Below are 19,682 nucleotides of genomic sequence, written 5' to 3'. Positions count from 1 at the left end.
TAAAATTCTCATCTTGAAAGCCATGAGAAGTTATTAGGAACTGATGCTTCTTGACCTGGTTTTCAGCTAATACCAAGGGGAAAGGAAAGCTGGAGGATTTTGCATGCTTGAGTTTATTCAAATGGCAATAAACCAAACAAATTAGGCCAGCACAATTAAACAAAGAAAAGGTTAAGTTACAGTTTGTTTTAAAAGAAGCTTGGAAAAGTCATTCAGATCAAAACCCACTCTTACTCATGTGGGGATTCTGAACCACTTACTAATTTCCATGCCACTCTTACCTCACACGATTATGCATTGCTGGTGTAATGTACGGTTATGTATGCTGGTGTAATGGGAAGAAAGAATAACCTTGAGGGACAGAAGGATGAGCCAAGATAATGGTCAGATAAAAGAAATCTGAGTCCAGGACAGAATTGTAGTTTGAGAAAGATAAAGGGAGGGAGGGGGGAAGTGCCCATTCAGACTTGCAAAGTCCAACAATGATGAACTCTAAGGGGCTGCCACAAAGAAGAGGGAGTCAACCAGTGGTGGGTTGCTACCGGTTCACCCCGGTTCGGGCAAACCAGTAGCAGTGGCAGCAGGAGGCTCTGGCCACCTGCCCGGACGTCATCAAATATGCTCTGCGCATGCACAGAAGTGGCGCGCGTGTGAGCGAACCAGTGGTGGGTTTCAAATTTTTTTACTACCGGTTCTGTGGGTGTGGCTTGGTGGGCGTGGCTTGGTGGGCGTGGCTGTAAAATCTCCATTCCACCCCACTCCAGGGGAAGAATACTGTAAAATCTCCATTCCCTCCCCAATCCAGGGGAAGGTTATGCAAAATCCCCATTTCCTCCCAATCAGCTGGGACTTGGAAGGCAGAGAATAGATGGGGGCGGGGCCAGTCAGAATTTCCGCTACTGGTTCTCCAGAACTGGTCAGAACCTGCTGAAACCCACCTCTGGAGCGAATTGGTAGCAAAGGTAAGTCAAACCCATCTCTCAACCTATTCTCCAAACCAACACCAGGAAGCAATGGATGGAAACTAATCAAGGAGAGAAGCAACCTAGAAATGAGAAGAAATTTCCTGACAGTTAGAACAATTAATCAGTGGAATGATTTGCCTTCAGAAGTTCTGAGTGCTCCAATACTGGAGGTTTCTAAGAAGAGATTGGACAACCAAGTGTCTGAAATTACATAGGGTCTCCTGCTCGAGAAGGGGGTTAGACTAGAAGACCTCGAAGGCCCCTTCCAACTCTGTTCTTCTGTTTTCTAAGATTAGCCAAGTTTCTTTCTACTGTTATATAACTCTTATAGAACAACTACAATATGACTTCAATTGATGAAACTAGTTACAAGTAGTCCTGAACTTATGACTAGGTTCTTAGTGACCATTCGATGTTACAACCAACTCAAAAAGGGGACTTATGACCTCTGGATCTGATGTTCCATCAGTTGCCCCCTTCCAATGGTGACAGCTTTGGTGCTCAGCAATAGGGCAGCATTTATGCCCATTTGCATATATATATATATATATATATATATATATATATATATATATATATATATATATATATATATATATATATATATATATTCAGGGTTGAACAGTAATTCAGGGTTGAACAGTAGAGTCCTTGCTGCTCTCTGAGCTTGATATATTTCCATGAGACTTCCCACACAAGATCCTCTGAAAGTGATGACTAATTTAAATCCAGGAAAAAATCAGGAAAAAAATTGCAAGGTAGACCCAAGCCCAGAGATAAACTTTAAGTTGGGTCCACATGAGAATCAAATAGATCCAAGTAGATAAGTGGACATGTTCAGCATGGCCCAATGGGCCTCCTAAATCAGGTGTCTTCAAACTTGGCCACTTGAAGACTTGTGGGCTTCAATTAATCCTTGCCTATCATGTTCTGAAAATCTAGCCTTAAATACCGAATCTGTGATTAGCATGTACAGATTCTGGTGGAGTTCACTACACAGAAGATGAAACTTTCCCATGTAGATATTTCTTCTGCAAAATTATATCATTCTTTTCTTTTTCGTGAAGCATAGAAAGAAGGAAGAAGAAAAGGAGAAGATTCTCCACTGGGTCCAAAAGAGGTTATGGATTTCTCTTAAACACACCTGGCATCTTTGACTTACAAGCACAATTGAGCCCAAAATTTCCATTGCTAAGCAAGACGGTTGTTAAGTGAGTTTTGCCCCATTTTACAACCTTTGTTGCCAAAGTTGTTAAGTGAATCGCTGCAGTTGTTAAGTTAATAACATGGGTATTATGTGAATCTGCCTTCCCCTTTGACTTTGCCTGTCAGAAGTTCACAAAAGGGATATCAAGTCATAAGCGTGAAAAAACGTCATGTCACTTTTTCCAGTACCGTTATAGTCACTCAATGAATTGTTGTAAGTCAAGGACTACCTATATATGTGGGAGAAATAAAACAAAGAATTCTATTAAGGAATGGGCTGAATTGTATGCCGCATCACATATGGGAGAACGCTGGACTATAATGTGTCAATGCGTAGGTAACACATTGTCAACTACAATCTGAAATGGTAGGTGCGCCTTGTCTTCACCGTTTATCACCCCCCTCTGGGTCAGGCAAGACATTTGCTCAGGAACAGCCTTATACCTAAAGTGGTGATTAAAATTAATGTATGCACAATCTGACAATGTAACGGGATCCACCGGGCAAAGTGATTTGCGATTAATGAAATTATAGGAGATTAGTAAACAAACACTAAATGGATGCTCCGATCACCTTGTCTATTCTTTATATATCCTCTGACTGTTTTCTGCCGTCTTCAGGAGAAACGTGAAAAACTTACAACCTTTTCTCCTTCAAGTCAACGCCATTATTTTTCCGATAAAAATAAGAGGTGTTTGTGAATCCAGATTGTAGTCCAACCACAGCTCCGGATAACAGATCCTATACTTACAACCGCTACAAATTAGAGACTTTTTAAAGGATACTTAAGCCATAAGTGTTCACTATAATCTAGGAAGATTTTTTGAGCTACAGCAGTTTATATGTCAACCAGCTCCTTCTTAATATGGAGCCACAGCAAGTGGCATAAATAGACAGCTCCTTTCTTTAATCCTAAATTCTCTAGCCTAATTTTGCTGATCTTCACATGAAGGCTATGGATTAAGCAAAACATTGCGGATTCTTACTGCCGCTTACAGTATAAGGAGATTGATTACGACTTTCCTTTTTCTGGCAGTTCTAAAGATGCCTCATGGAAAATAAACTAAACTTTCATCCAATTGGGACTCTCAAAATGTCATGGATTACAAATTTTTTTTAAAAAACAAACACTTCCATATTCCCATTCTAATTGCCCCTTTTCATCTAACATCTTCAGCTTCGGAATGAGTTCTAGCTAGTGACAAATTAAGAAAAAAACTCTCCGCCTTTTATTAGTTAATTAATTGTTTAGCAATCTGTTACATTTATGTTCGGCCTCTTCTCTGAAAGCTCAAGGGGATAGCTTTACAGGTAGTCCTCGATTTATGACCACAATTGACCCCAGATTTTATGTGGCTAAGTGAGACTATTGTTAAGTTAATTTTGCTCCATTTTCTGACCTTTCTTGCCACAATTATTAAGTGAACCACTGCAGTTGTTAAGTTAGTAACACGGTTGTTAAGTGAATCTGGCTTCCCCATTGACTTTGCTTATCAGAAGGCCACAAAAGGGGATCGCATGACCCCAGGACACTGCAACCCAGGGGTGAAATCCAACAGGTTCTGGCGAACTGGTAGCGGAAATTTTGAGCAGTTTGGAGAACTGGCAAATACCACCTCTGGCTGGCCCCAGAGTGCGGTGGGAATGGAGATTTTGCAGTATCCTTCCCCTGCCATGCCCACCAAGCCACACCATGCCCACCAAGCTACGCCCACAGAACTGGTAGTAAAAAAAAATTGGATTTCACCACTGCTGCAACCATTATAAATGGGAGTCAGTTGCCAACCTTCTGAATTTTGATCCTGTGACCATGGGGATGCTGTAATGATCGTAAGTGTGAAAAATGGTCATAAATCATTTTTTTCAGTGCTGCTGTAACTTAGAACGGTCACTAAACAAACTGCTGTAAGTCAAGAACTACCTGTATTCCTTCAATAACAATCCTGATAAATGTCGGCTGGTCCTTGACTGAAATTTATGGCTATTATTATTATTATGGTGGGTCGCACAGTCAACCAGATGTTTAGACTGGATTTGATGTTTTTATCCACCTGTTAAGTCCACCTCAAGGACCTAGGATAGGCAAATAATATTGTCTGTGTTCTGACCCAGGCTTCCTTAGAAAGCATAAAGCACAACCTTAGTCCCGGCAAACCTCTTTTATTTATACGGCTGTGAAATATTGTCATTCACAGTCCGAAAGGCTTCTCAAACAGTCTTTCAGGGGAATGTTTATAAGCACCCACCTTATCTCCCTTGGAATGCTGCCAGAGAACTAATTGCCAGACGCAGGGCAAGGCCAAACTTAGTACAGAGTCAAACAGAACTTTCCAAAGCTTGAACCGACCAGATGAACTAATTGCTTCCTGCAAAAGCTCACGTCCCGTTCGCTCCTCTTTTATGTCTTATGGGAGGGGCCAATCATCTCCAAGCCTTACTCCCAAGTTGACCCTGTTTTTTTAATTGTTCTTGTCTTCTGGCAGCTCTGCGCATGCACACACTGGGAACAGGCTCCTGCTGTTCTTCTGCCTCGCTGATGTCAGACTCCAGAGGCTCTGGAGGCAGTAAATAAGTACCAGATAGCCTTGGCCCCCGCTCTGCCTCTGATTCAGAGCCCTCGTTTGAGCCTTCCCCAGACTCCAGGACTGGCCCACGTTCCTCCTCAACTGCCTCACTGTCCAAATCTGCTGCCAGCTCTGCTGGCCGCTGGCGGGCCACCACACTCTGACGGTGTCAAATAAGTGGTTGCAGGATGTAAGCTGTTCCATGTAAAGCTGCCTTTTGACTGGTGGGAATTTTTCAGTGTAAATGACATTCAAATGGTGCTCCAGATATTTTGGGATTGCACTCAAGGTACCTATCATTGTTGGAATGCTTTCTTTGCCACCATCATTCTACTTCTATTTACAAGTTTTTGTATTGTGTGGTTTTCTTCAGTTCTATTCCACTGTACTGCAACGGCGTAGGTACTGCAACGTCCACTATCCAGATTTTTTTTTTGTCTTTCTTATTGACATTTGTTGAGCCTGGATTGTTATGTGGGAGGTGCTCATCTCTATGAAATTCTAAAGTCTCAGGACATTTTAGCATCTTCATTGTTTCCACCAGTTCTTGCTTGCAGCTTTTTTTCTTTTCTAGCTTGCTTGCATCTGATTTTAACATGCTGATCTTATTTTCCAACCTGATTTTTCATTTGGGGGATTCACTGTTAAGCTTTTTGTCTTGTTTCTTTTATTTTGCATCCAAGGCACTCAGTTATAACTCTAGTTGTGCTGTACATTATTATTTTAATGTCATTATCAATTATCATCATCATCAACAACAACTTAGGAAGAACTAGAAAGTGTTATCGGCATAGTATATGTGCAGATCTAAGCATTGTGATCTTTTTAATTGGCAGATGGAAATTTTGTTGATACACAGATTTTCTAAGTGTTGTCCAAGTATTTTTGGTATGGTACCCAGTGCACTGATAACCACTGGGATTACTAGTGACAGTTTATGTCATAATATTTCAACTTTGATTTTAAGATCTTGATACTTTGTGATTCTCCTCCTCTTCCTCCTCCTCATTCTAACCAAGACATTTCTGAATGTACTACACATAACATGAAATAAAAATTGAGCTATGCTGATATATACAACCAGATTGGCATACAAAGCAGGGGTGAAATGTAAAATTTATTACTACAGGTTCTGTGGGCATGGCTTGGTGGGGGGGTAATGTGACTGGGTGGGCATGGCCAACTTTTTTTTTAACTTTTCAAAGCATTTTTTCTAATGCTTTGAAAAGCCTCTGCTGATTGGATAACTCAGAAATGAGGGCAAATGTAAAATTCTGAATGATAACAAATTTTTTTAAAAAAAATACACCATCAATAAGATAACGGATATGTGACTAAAGTCATTTTTTTCTTTTTATGTAGTGTTGTTTATATTGATATAGATGTGTTTTGTGTACACATGGTGTAGTATTTTGCTTTTATATGTTTAATAAAGTTTGTTTTTAAAATTAAAAAAAAAAAAAGAAAAGCCTCTGCCGATCAGGCAACTCAGCTGGGATCGTCAGAGACTTTTCAAAGCATTTTTTTTACCACCTCTTCAGCCAAGAGGTTGCAGAAAAAAATGCTTTGAAAAGCCTCTGAAGATCCCAGCTGAGCCACGCGATCATCAGAGGCTTTTTTTTTAACTTTTAAAAGCATTTTTTTGTCGGAAGAGGTTGTAGAAAAAATGCTTTTAAAAGTTAAAAAAAAAAGCCTCTGATGATCATGCGGCTCAACTGGGCATGGGGGGGAGGGGGGCACAGGGATTTTTGCTACCGCTTCTCCGAACCACCCGCTGCCATCACTACCGGATCGGGTGATCCGGTCCGAACCGGGAGCATTTCACCTTGATACAAAGACTTAATAATAGAAAGGTAGCCAAGTTTAAGTCCTTCTTCAGTTGTAAGGTTTATGAGGTAACCTTTGAATCATATCATTCTGAATTTCATAGCGTAGCCTGGATATGACATCTGACACTCGAGACACAGCATGTTTTGGAATGCAAGGGCAATATTATTCATCACTGATATTGTATCATTACTGAACATCCGAATTCCAGCATTTTATTATACTTTGGAGGAGAGCAGAGAAAGTAACACAATTGATAGCGAGATACAATGAAAGTCGGGCTAAGCAGAACATTGGTTACTGTTTTGCTTGCAGCCATGCACCAGATGAGAGAGTATTTGCTCTAGAGGAGAGCAAATCTGATTTATTTTACTTTAACTTTAAATTTAGTTAGTATGATTACTACCCATGAACTTCATCACTATTTTCTTTCTGTTTGTAAAAATTACAGTTGGGTTACATCTTGTTGAGGACCCTCTAAAAGAACAAATCTAAGAGTATCTGCATCAAGATCCCCATGTGACTGAAGCCTGGTTTACATTTCTTTATATTACCATAAAGAAATCCATAGTAGCTAAAACACAAGAGTGATAAAGAAAAGGATCCAGTGGAAGAATATCAAAGATGATACAACATATATTTTCACCACAGTCTTTTAAGGGAATTAGTCTCTCTCTCTCTCTCTCTCTCTCTCCCTACATACATACATACATACATACATACATACATACATACATATAATGAGGTTTTCGCGGGTGTTTGTATGTAGGTCTTTGGTTATTCGGGTTTTCTCCCGCATAAAATTGGAAGTGTCTTGGCGATATTTCGACGAAATCTCATTCGTCATCTTCAGGCTGGCCTGAAATTTGGCTTTTCCAGAGTGCGATCCCTTCACATGTGTGGCAGTGCCAAAAACCAGCCTGTGCATGCACGCCAGCCAGCTGATCATCAGACGTGCATGCATGCTAGAACCCAAAAGTTCAGCTTTTCTGGAACATGATCCCTTCGCATGCGCAGCAGTGCTGTAAACTGGCCTGCGCATAGGCGCTGGCCAGCTGATTGCCGGGCGTGCATGCATGCTAGAACCCAGAAGTTCGGCTTTTCTGGAGCACGATCCCTTTGCGTGCACAGCAGTGCTGAAAACCAGCCTGTGCATGCGCGCTGGCCAGCTGATTGTTGGACATGCATACGTGCTAGAATCCGGAAGTTTGGCTTTTCCAGAGCATGGCCCTGACGAGCATGCACACACACATTTCCGCACGACCTTTTAGGCACTCGGTGCCAAAAAGGTTTGCCATCACTGTCCTAAACTAACTTCTTCCTGTAATTTGAAACTATTTAAGTGATCTATTCAACCAACCCAATCCTAACTTTTCTTTTGTCAATCTCTCATTGTTAATCTGATTTTACCAAGCTGAAGTTCCAGTTTGAAATGGGAAGATAAAACAGAATTTTAAAAATAGAAAGGTGAATATTAAAACGTTGACTAGGTATTGGAAGTTATTCTTCTTACCAAGGTCACATTCCTCCACAGGGCAAGGAAGCAACTGAGAACACGTAGAACCAAATCTAACATATATTGCTTTCTAATTTCCTTTTTTCCTCCCTCTCTCTCTCTCTCTTCCTCCTTGTGAAGTGGGTTCTAGAAGAAAAAAAGATTGATCAGTGATGTCAATAATCTGTGCTAAAGAAGGATGTTTGTGGCTCAGAAATAGCAGATAAGCCTACCCTTGCTAAGTATCTCCATCTGATTCCCTACCCTAATCCCCAAGCTCTGTGCTACCATTTAGTCATTGTGCTTCAGATTAATGGGGAATCTCAGAGATACAATTATACATTTGATTTGCTTTCTTCCGTAACTTCAGCAGTAAAGCAATGCTTATCCAGGGCCGTCACCAACGTGAAGTATTAACATGTGCCCTGCCATCCTACATGTGGAATTGGGATCGGAGAAACACCCAGGAGCATAGAAGAGTTCAGAGGCAGATGCATAAATAAATGTCTTAAACGTATTTATTCATACGATAAATCATATTAACTATGTACAACAGAGATCAAGTCTCATGAGGAACAAACATGAAAAGAGAGAGATGGAGAGAGCGAGGTGGAAAAGGTTGGAGGGGGTTTTATACTCAGGGTAAGCCCCTCCTTTCCACATAGGGGTGGAGACACTCTCTGCCTCCACTGGTGTCTATATGACACATGTGCCAATGGCTTGCAAATACTTGACACTACAGTAGAAACGATTGACCACATAATTTACCAAAGAGGTTTTTTCCCCCCCACCAACAGGATTTGGAATGGATCGCTGAAAAGAATAAACACACAACCACGTTTTCTTTTCCCGTCTGTTAAACTGGGTCCAATTAAAATGCTAACGAGAATCGCAGCCTCAGATGGCATTCTCGGTATACAACTGCAACTTGTACAAAGAAGTTTAATTTTAATTTAACGAATGACTCATCTATGAAGAAAATGGACATATGGGTATTAGGTTTCAAAAGCAAAGCAGACTGGGTTTGAGAAGGGGAAACCCAGAATAGCTGAAAAAAAGTTATTTGTTACGTGCAATACATGCTGATGCCCGGATTTAAGTAGAGTGAGTTCTCGACTTATGACCAAATGCTTAGAAACTGTTCAAAGTTGAAACAGAACTCCCCAGGGATACCTATGACCCTGTTCCAAAGTTTCAATGGCCACTCCCCCAAGGTCACAGGCCTGCATTTCGGTTGCTTGGCAACCGGCCCACATTTATGGGTCTTTGTAGTGTCTCAAAGTCACAGGACCACGTTTTACAATGTTTTTGCCAAAAACCAGCATTTAGTTCTGGTTTTTGACAAAACCGGCCAATAGCAAACAATTGGTTCACTTAATGACTGCCACAAAAAAAGGCCACAAAATCAGTCCTGGATGACCCGCTTAACGATTGTCACAACTTATGACCATAATAGGCAAGCTCCGTTACAGTTGTAAGTCGGGGACTATTGTTATGTCTATGCATTTTACAGTGCAGGTGTTTTGGGCTCAAACATTAAAATCCATGGATTCAGGCCAAATTCAGCAAACATCAACCAGAAATTACCATCAGTAGTGCTGGACATTGTAATTTAAATGATGCAACCAAATTTGCACTTGTCAAAATAATAGAGAGATCAAGATTTCTGGTTTATTTTGATGGTGCATTATTTCAGATTTTGCTGCGCAGTTCATGACTTAAATGTTCAAGAGAAATGAATATGCCTATTTAGGAAAGAAGAATGTGACATTTTCTTATGTTAGGGAAAGACGCATGAGGTATATTAGGGAAAATATAAGTTTTATATTTTAAATCAATCTATCTATCTATCTGTCTGTCTGTCTGTCTGTCTGTCTATCTATCTAAAATAGCATCTGATGCAGGGGTGGGATTCAGCCAGTTCGGACCGGTTCGAGAGAACCGGATGTTAATTTTAATCTGGTTCGCCAAACCAGTTGTTCCAAGGACTGGCTGACCCTGCCCACCCCACCCCACCCATCCCAGGAGTCTCCACGCGGTCTGTTTTGGATGCCAGGTAAGTTCAGGGTGCGCGCGGAGGCTCTGAGAAAGCAAAAAACAGGCCTAACAGCCTCCGGAGCCCAGGGGAGGCCATTTTCGCCCTCCTGGAAGCTCCAGGAAAGCTTTTGGGGTATGGAGAAGGTGAAAAATGGGCCTACTGAAAGTATCAGAAGTCTGGAAATGGGCTCATTTCCTGCCTCCACAGGGCCTCACTGGGGCTGTTTTATTCGCCGGGGCTGCAGTAGAAGGTAAGTTTTAGAGCTGAATTCAAACGCATCGTGCGCCCGCACTCAGCAAAGTGGTTGTTACACTAGTTGAATCCCACCATCACTGATCAGATGAATAGCCATATAAATATAAATAAATATATGCTACATTGACATAAATCACACCTACCCCAGGTTCACCGCATTATTTGGCATTCAAAGTCACTGACCATACTATAAAGGAGATGCACAGAAAAAAGGCAGGACTCTAAACTCATGGTTTGGCCACCATTTTGACTTTCTCCCCCCACCCCCCGGCATTCCTGATGACTATCCATCCTAAAAAAAAAAAAATCCTTCAGATATTGTACAAAGTGCACTGAATCTACCCAAATTGTATTTTACATTTTTTTAAAAAAAAACCCTGAAAAATATTAGCATTTGGAATGTCCTATATGATACAACGGACAATAAATGTGATCCTCTTGGCTGCATTACTGCATAAACTGGTTGTAAAAATATAATTAAGAGGGACAAAACCATGCAAATGAATGGAGCTCTATCACGAGAGGAACCACAGATTCAAAATATAATAAACTGAATATTCACTTGCATGTATTCAGAAGGTAAGGTAAATCAGTCTTTGGATACAATCTTCCAGTTGACTCCTTTATTAAAGGAAAATTCAGGACCTTGGCTGGGATTTCCTAAATTTAGGAAAACAATATCTAGTGTACCTATAACATTCATATTTTAGAATATATTATATATCTCAGTTGACCAGTGGCCAATACTCACATGTGGTGTTTCAAACCACAAGAGAGATGCTCTGCATTTTGCGACTGAAGCTGCTCTCTAGGAAAGGAAAAAAACATCACACTTCAGTCCTCCATATGTCTAATTTGGATAACTTCTGTTTAAAGAAAAAAAAAAAACACCACACCACTTTTTCACAACTGCAGATTTGCCAGCACTCACAACTTTTCCATATTAGAGGTTGGTCTCAAACGATCCAGCCAACTAAATGCAACATTTTCCCCCTTTCCTGATGGTTGAACTGCTTCTGCTATAAATAAAAAAAAGTCCATATGAGAAGAACAAATAAGGGAGAAAAAGAAAGATAACTTGAATAATGCAGAGAGTGGGGTATAAACGGCCTAACAAGTTTGGGTGAATGATTTCTTCAGATTGCTCAAGGCTGGAATGTCTGGAGGACATAGTCAAAAAAGTCAAGATCAAAAGTCCATTTTTTCATGTGCATCGCACATAAAAATGTATATGGCACGATGAGATGGCCCAGAGCCCAAATGGAATAAATACTCAGATTTTGACACCTTAAGAGTGGAAGTTGCCAAGTTCAGATTTAATTTAGAACTTTATCTTCTAAACTCCTTGAATTTAAATCAGCAGATGAAATGCAGACAACAAAATACAGGAATCATGGAATTCCTACACTGAAAATACATGTAGCACCTGCCAATTGTTTTCAGCTGCAGTTTAGATATTAAAACATTTACAGAAATTGAGCCTAAATATTTAGGAGATGGCCTGTCCTGTTTTGGATTAGTCTGGTTATTTAGATCAATGGATAAGATCCCTTTGAAGATCTTCTGATGGTCATTTTTTTCCCCCTGGCTACTGCAGAAGACCTTCTCTTGGGCTGTTCCCACATTAAGTCCAGCCATTTAGGAATTGCATTTGGCTCCTACTCTTTTTGCATGAAATTTCCAAAGATTTTAGAATCTTTAGAATTCTTTTGCTAGACTTCTTAATGGTTAGATGGTTTTACTATGTCAATTATTGCTTACATTTTTAAGTTTTTAATATTTTGTTTTAGATTCTGTTAACCACCTTGAGTGCCCGCCAGAGGAGAAAAAGTGAACTTAAAAAAGTTTATTTTATTTATTTTTATTTTATTTTGAATTTGTATACCGCCCTTCTCCCTGAGGACTCAGGGCGGTGAACAGCCAAGTAAAAACATCAAGTACAAATATTAAAATACAGTTAAAATATACATATATAAATTTGGCCCCATTAATTAAAAACAATAAACAAAACACTTAAAAACACTTAAAAAAATTAGGCCAGCCCGGCTTGCTGGAAAAGGAAGGTTTTAAGGGCACGGCGGAAGGCACCGAGGTCTTGGATTCTCCTTATCTCTGGAGGCAATTGATTCCAGAGGGTAGGTGCCCCCACAGAGAAGGCCCTCCCCCTGGGGGTCACCAGCCTGCACTGTTTGGCTGATGGCACCCCGAGGAGGCCCTCTCTGTGGGAGCGCACGGGTCGATGGGAGATTGTCGGTGGCAGCAGGCGGTCTCGAAGATAGCTAGGCCCTATGCCATGGAGCGCTTTAAAGGTGATAACCAACACCTTGAAGCGCACCCGGAAGACCACTGGGAGCCAGTGCAGCTCGCGCAGGAGCGGTGTTACATGGGAGCGCCAGGCTGCTCCCGTCACTACCCGCGCTGCTGCATTCTGGACCAGTTGGAGCCTCCGGGTGCTCCTCAAGGGGAGCCCCATGTAGAGAGCGTTGCAGTAGTCAAGGCGAGAGGTGACGAGGGCATGAGTGACTGTGCACAGGGAATCCCGATCAAGAAAGGGCCGCAACTGGCGGATCAGGCGAACCTGACAAAAGGTCCCCCTGGTTACAGCTGTCAGATGTTCCTCCAAGGACAGCTGCCTATCCAGGAGGACTCCCAGATTGCGAGCCCTCTCTGTGGGGGCCAACGACTCGCCCCCAATAGTCAGTGATGGAGTCAACTGACTATATCGGGATGCCGGGAGCCACAGCCACTCAGTCTTGGAAGGGTTGAGCCTGAGCCTGTTCCTCCCCATCCAGATCCGCACAGCCTCCAGGCACTGGGACATCACTTCAAGGGCATCGTTGGGGTGGCCTGGGGTGGAGATGTACAGCTGGGTGTCATCAGCGTACTGGTGGTATCTCACCCCAAAGCCACGGATGATCTCGCCCAGCGGCTTCACATAAATGTTGAACAGGAGGGGCGAGAGGACCGACCCCTGAGGCACTCCACATATAAGAGGCCTTGAGGTCGACCTCTGCCCACCTGCCAACACGAACTGCGACCGGTCGGAGAGAAAGGAGGAGAACCACCGTAATACGGTGCCCCCCATCCCCAACTCTTCCAGCCGGTGCAGCATGATACCATGGTCGATGGTATCAAAAGCCGCTGAGAGGTCTAACAGGACCAGAACAGAGGAACAACCCCTGTCCCGAGCCCTCCAGAGATCATCAACCAACGCGACCAATGCCGTTTCCGTGCTGTGTCCAGGCCTGAAACCCGACTGGAACGGATCTAGATAGGATGTTTCCTCCAAGAATTGTGGAAACTGTCGCGCGACCACACTCTCAACAACCTTCGCCAGGAAGCGAAGGTTGGAGACAGGACGATAGTTGGCCAATATTGCCGGATCCAGGGACGGCTTCTTGAGGAGAGGCCTCACCACCGCTTCTTTCAAAGCGGCGGGGAAGTGACCCTCACTCAACGAAGCGTTGATAACACCCTGGAGCCAGCCTCGTGTAACCTCCCGGGAGGCCAGTACCAACCAGGAGGGACACGGGTCCAGTAAACATGTGGCCGCACTAAGTCTCCCCAGAATCCTGTCCACATCATCCGGAGTCACAGCATCAAACTCCTCCCAGGTAACATTCTCAAGACTATTCCTCGTCACCTTGCCCTGATCTACCCAGTCAGAGTCCAAATCCCCCCGGATCTGAGCGATTTTGTCATACAGGTATTGTCCGAAATCCTCCGCCCTGCCTTCCAAGTTCACTTTTTTATGTAAATCAAACGAGCAAATAATATCAGTGCTAATGTACAGTAGTGGCCAAAATTGTGGAAACCTTTTGGGAAAAGTGTATTTTCTAAAACTAGCTAATAACACTGCTTTTTTTTTTTTTTGGAGTAGTACCAATAAAATTATATAGCAATGGAAAAATAATTTAATCAAGAATGTAATGCAATAACTTTTATGAAGGATTTGCTATTAGAATAGCAGTGACAGTATAAAGAAGAAAAGTGAAACACATAGAAAAAACGAGATATACAAAAATTATCACCATAGAAAAAACGAGATATACAAAAATCATCACCATGTCAGTTAATACTTAGTTGGGTAACCTTTAGCATGAATGAAGGCCTTACAACGTCTTCCCATGGAGTGAACCAAGTCTTTTAGTTCTGTAGCTGTTATAATGTGAAACCAAAATTGAAGGATGGCTTCTATTAACTGGGTTTTATTGCTGGGCCGCTTCTGACTAACCAGTTTCTTTAGTCGGCTCCCTAGATTTTCCATTGGGTTAAGGTCTGGGCTATTCCCAGGCCATTCCAGCAGTGGAATATGATTATCTTGAAACTCCAAATAAAAAAGTGGTGTTATTAGCCATCAAACCTCAAAAATACACTTTTCCCAAATGGTTTCCAAAATTTTGGCCACTACTGTATTTATGTAATAATTTTCTTTATTTCTTTATTATTTTATACACAAAGTTTGAAGAAGCACAGAAAAGAGTCGTTGTTTCTCATCTGCAAATTAATTTAAGAAATGGAAGTCCTGCATCTTGCATCAAAAATTAGAACTGGACAAAAATCCTTGAAAGCCACACTACATCGTTGTGTGACGCCACTCCTGAGTGTCCTTTCTATTAATAGTTTGCTTCCCTCCTTTCCCACCCACCCCCTTTTTTTAAAAAAATAGGAGTGCTCAAAAGTCAGCTTTTAAAGGAGCATAATGTGGCCGTCTCCTGTTTTGGGAGAGTGATGCATTTAGACATCGCACAAGGGAAACGTAAGATGCAGTTTTCGTCAAATACCGTAGAAAGTCTGCGTTGGAAGAGACTTTCTCTAGTCCACCCGAAACCCCCTATTGAGTACAAAACTAGCATTAAAGTATCCCGACAGGTGGTCGTTATTAAATGGCTTTCAGCTCTCTTAAAGGAGGAGTAGAATTCTAGATAGACAAGCTTTTCCTAACATTTAGCCTCGCTGCCCTGGGGGTTATGGAATTGAAGACCAATAAATCTGAAGGCCACATAGCTGGAAAAATCCAAAGAAATTAAAGAAAGTGGGCCATGTCCAGCTCCTCCTCTTCTGTGTCCATTTTACAAAAAAATAAATCTCTACTTCCGTGACTTAACTTAAAATATGTTGCCTTTCAAAGTTCAGGTCTCCCAAGAATTTGTGTCCAAACAGAGAAAATGTGATAATATTGGAAATTATGCTTCAAATTAGGAAGAGCCTTGGTAGTACAGGGGTTTAAGGCACCCTGTTATTAAGCTGGTTATCAAGACCAGCTGCCTGCAATTACTGCAGGTTCGAATCTCGCCAAGGCTCAAGGTTGACTCAGCCTTCCATCCTTTCTAAGGTAGGTGAAATGAGGACCCAGTTTGTGGCGGCAATAAGCTGACTTTGTATAAATATACAAAAGTATGAAGGCTATTGCTTAACGCATTGTAAGCCGCCCTGAGTCTTCGGAGAAGGGCGGCATATAAATCAAATTAAAAAAAAAAAATCCCCTGCATTTATAAAGTTAAGGGCTGAACCTGCGGAAAGGACATTCCGGGTATCTGTGTTGTACCCAATCCATTTTTTTTTTATCCCAACTGACTTAGCAGCAATATCCTTTTTCCTTTTAAGTAAAAATATTCAGATTTGGAAAATGGATTATTTAGCTGACAGATTCTGCATCAGTTTTCCTCATGTTGCTTCTCCCTTAGAATCAGAATGTTTGACCCTAGGTTCATCTGTATTAATATTTAGGGGAAAAGGAGAACATTATCAAATCATAAATCTGCCACATTGCATTAGTATTCATGCTATATTTAAATAGAAAATATAAAGCCTAAAAATTCTATGTTGTCCATAGGATCTTTTCAGCATAGGCTTTGGCCTGTCAGCTCTGGCGATATTAAGCTTCCCAATTTTTCTCCCAAGCAAAGGTATGGACCAAAGCAGGGGTGAAATCCAGCAGGTTCTGACAGATTCTGGAGAACTGGTAGCAGAAATTTTGAGCAGTTCAGAGAACCGGCAAACACCACCTCTGGCTGGCCCCAGAGTGGGGTGGGAATGGGGATTTTGCAGTATCCTTCCCCTGCCATGCCCACCAAGCCACGCCCACCAAGCCACACCACGCCCACCAAGCCAGCCCACAGATAGTAAACCGGTAGTAAAAAAATTTGGATTTCACCACTGGACCAAAGGTCTCCAGAACCCTTGCTTCATCTCAGGGATGGGCCACTATGGCATCTTTACGACCTGCGGACTTCAACTCCCAGAATTCTTGAGCCAGCATTGAATTCTTGGGGGGGGGGGGGTTGAAGTCCACAGGTTATAAAGGTTCCATAGTTGTCCATCCCTGCTGTATCTACTCTTAGTGTGAGCGCCATCAAAAGCTTTCCTCCTCCTCGTGATGCACAGCAGCAACTGAATCAAGTCAAGGCAAATGTCAAGAGTTTAGATACATCAATGAAGATTCTCAGTCATCCAGGTAGAGTTGTCTGGACCTCCACCTCTACTGAAGGAAAAGGGTTTTCCACTTTAGCATAAATGGATTCCTCTACTCTTCTCTCAAACTGTGTATCTTCCCTTCCCTCAACTGAGGTGGAAGCCTCAGACACAATCTACCATTTGTTTTATCCTGCTCTTGCATCAATCCATGGCGAAGATCAAGACTACTTCACAGGTTCACCAAGGAAGTCCCCCTTAAGAGAAGGATTTAGGAGCAACAACTCTTAGCAACCCTTTGCCTACTCACCTAACAAGCCACTCAGATTAGGTGAGAAATGAAACCACCCTGGAGGATATATACCGTATTTTCGGAGTATAAGACGCAGTGGAATATAAGACGCAGCTTAGTTTTTGGGGAGGAAAATAGGAAAAAAAAAATCTGCCTACCAGGTATTCATCTGGCTAGCATCCTTAGTCTGGTCAGCTTCAGCACATTAGTTTGCTGGTTTTTTATCCCCTGCTTGGGGATAAAAAAAACAGCTTCTAAAGCACAACTGATCTTTGGAGAGAGAAGCAATGAGAAAAGCAGGCAAACCACGGAAATCGCTTCACTCGCTAGCGCCTCGTTAGGGCTGAAAAAAAGCTTCACAGCTGAGAGTCGGAGGGAGCAGGCAAAGCATGGAGATCGCATCATTCGCTAGCTCCTCGTTAGGGCTGAAAAAAAAAGCTTTGAAAAAGCTACATTCAGAGTATAAGATGCATCCAAATTTTCATCCTCTTTTAGGAGGGAAAAAAGTGTGTCTTATACTCGGAAAAATATGGTATATGGCAGGGGTCCCCAGCCCCCGGGCTGCACCAGTCCACAGTGTACCAGAAACCAGTCCATGTAAATGAGCAAAGCCCCATCAGCGCACGCACAGAATGCAGGCAGCACACGAAACCATATGCCCTCCGGTCTGTGGAAAAGCTTCTCTCCACAGAAACAGTCCCTGGCACTCAAAAGGTTGAGGGGACGCTGATATATGGGGTCCCCTAACCAGCTTGCTCAGACAGAAGAAGCTATTTCAGTGGGTTGCTACCGGTTCTCCCAGGGTTCGGGCGAGCCGGGAGCGGCGATGGTGAGGTGAGAGTGAACCGGTTCGCTCTGACTGTCAGCTAGGCCCTCCCACCCGCCCTTGCACTATACCTACCTATATTTGTTCATTTTTAGTCCAGCTGATAGGCGCGGCAGAGCAGACTGCTGTGCCTCAGGTGTTCTGCAATGGAATGTGCATGCGCGAAGCGAACCGGTGGTAACACCGGTTGAAACCCACCACTGAGCTACTTGGATAAGCAGTGAAACATTTCAAACTCAAACAAGGAAAGAAGCACAGTTGCCACGAGTCAACTTCCAGTCAGAGTGTAGAAGAAGCGTACAGGAGATTCCCCCAGTTTTTGCTGAGTTTTCAAAAAGCACATCATTCATTCAATTTACACCCTGTCTTTTTGCTCAGGTTAGCATTCAAGGTGATGAAACCAAACGCAGGTAGTCCTTGACCTACGTCAGATCATTTTACAACTGTTCAGAGTTATGGCAAGCTTGGAACAGGTGCTTTATTGACCCATAATAAAGCCCTTTCGCCATTATAAAATGCTTTCTCTCTTCCTTCCACAGTCACGTAGTTGCATATCGGGAACTTGGAAACTGGCTCGTCTTTACGACTGATTGAAAGCGACTCACAGTTACATTTCCTCAATTTGTGACTTTTTTGCTGGTTTCCAGCAAAAATGCCCATTCGTTAAGACTTTGTTCGCTTAATGACTGCACTGTTCACTTAATAATGGTGTGATTCACTTAACGACTGTAATGATTTAATTAACAGCCATGGTGAAAAATGTAATAAAAAACTAGGTTGGGTCACATGGGTGCCTCAGTTTACAACCCCAACCACTAATGATTCTGCTCTCAATTGTCGTCATAGGTTGAGAACTACCTGTAGAAAAGATGGAAACCTAAATGTTCTAGATCTTGCTACACTTAAAACGAATTAATCACATTGTGGCTGAACATGATGGCCAGGTTCATCTTCCCTGCTAAGATAATGGCTGAGCTCCAGGAAGACACTGATCCCCACATGATCCAATTCCATCTTAATAAAGTTTTAATGCGTTGCATTAAACAAGCCATCAAATTCAGGACTTTTTGTTTTCCATTTTCGACTGATCAAATCTCACCTCATTCTTTTACCCTTCTCTCCAGTTGGCCGATATAAAACCATTTCAGGCAACAATTTAAGAAGGTAGGGTTTTTGGTTTTTTTCTAATTTCACATTTACCCTAGGCTGCAGTAATGAAAAGCAGAAAGAGACATTTGCGGAAATTCTTCCTATAATGTTGATAATTCTCTGTCGCAGTTTGCGGGAAAGAAGGGAAAAAATAGTAGGGGAGGGGGCACAGCAAAGCAGACATAATGATCTGGCAAAATGCGAATCGGCTTCTGCATGTGTCAATCTTTTGTTCCCCTCGCTGTGGAAGAACAGCGGAGCTGATTTAAAGCTGTATATTTAGCTCAAATGGAAAAGTGTTAAAATCTCAGTATGTCTCTGCTCCATTAACTCCCATCCCAATTTAACATGCTTCATAGTTCTGGGACAACAGACAACTGCTATGCGACCTCTTCCTAAGCAAACAGGGTTTTGTTTCCATAAAGCATCTGGGCTGGGAAGCCGGCTCGTAATACACTTGGCCATTTTTAAACGGAGAACTAAGAAACTTTTCTTCCTTGCAAGAGGAAAAGAAAAAAAAAATGTCTTTTTTTTTTTTTTTGGCCAAAGTGAGGGGGGCGTGGGGGAGGCGACCGCCATCGAAGGAGAAAGCAAATTTTGGCTGTGCTCGTTGTTTTCATTATTCAGCCGAAGAAAAAATGTTGGCTGTCC

General features: G+C 42.2%; 1 protein-coding gene across 1 annotated transcript in view; it reads right to left on the bottom strand.

Moving 5' to 3' along the window:
• SOX5 (SRY-box transcription factor 5) overlaps window positions 1-19,682 on the bottom strand; it is a 1,010,028-nt gene that overhangs the window by 522,399 nt on the left and 467,947 nt on the right. The window lies entirely within an intron of this gene.

This window comes from Pituophis catenifer, unplaced genomic scaffold, assembly GCF_029215685.1.
Source record: "Pituophis catenifer annectens isolate HBS135680 unplaced genomic scaffold, rPitCat1.0.hap2 SCAF_7, whole genome shotgun sequence".
Lineage (NCBI taxonomy): Eukaryota > Metazoa > Chordata > Lepidosauria > Squamata > Colubridae > Pituophis > Pituophis catenifer.
This window is presented reverse-complemented; position numbering and strand designations above follow the sequence as displayed.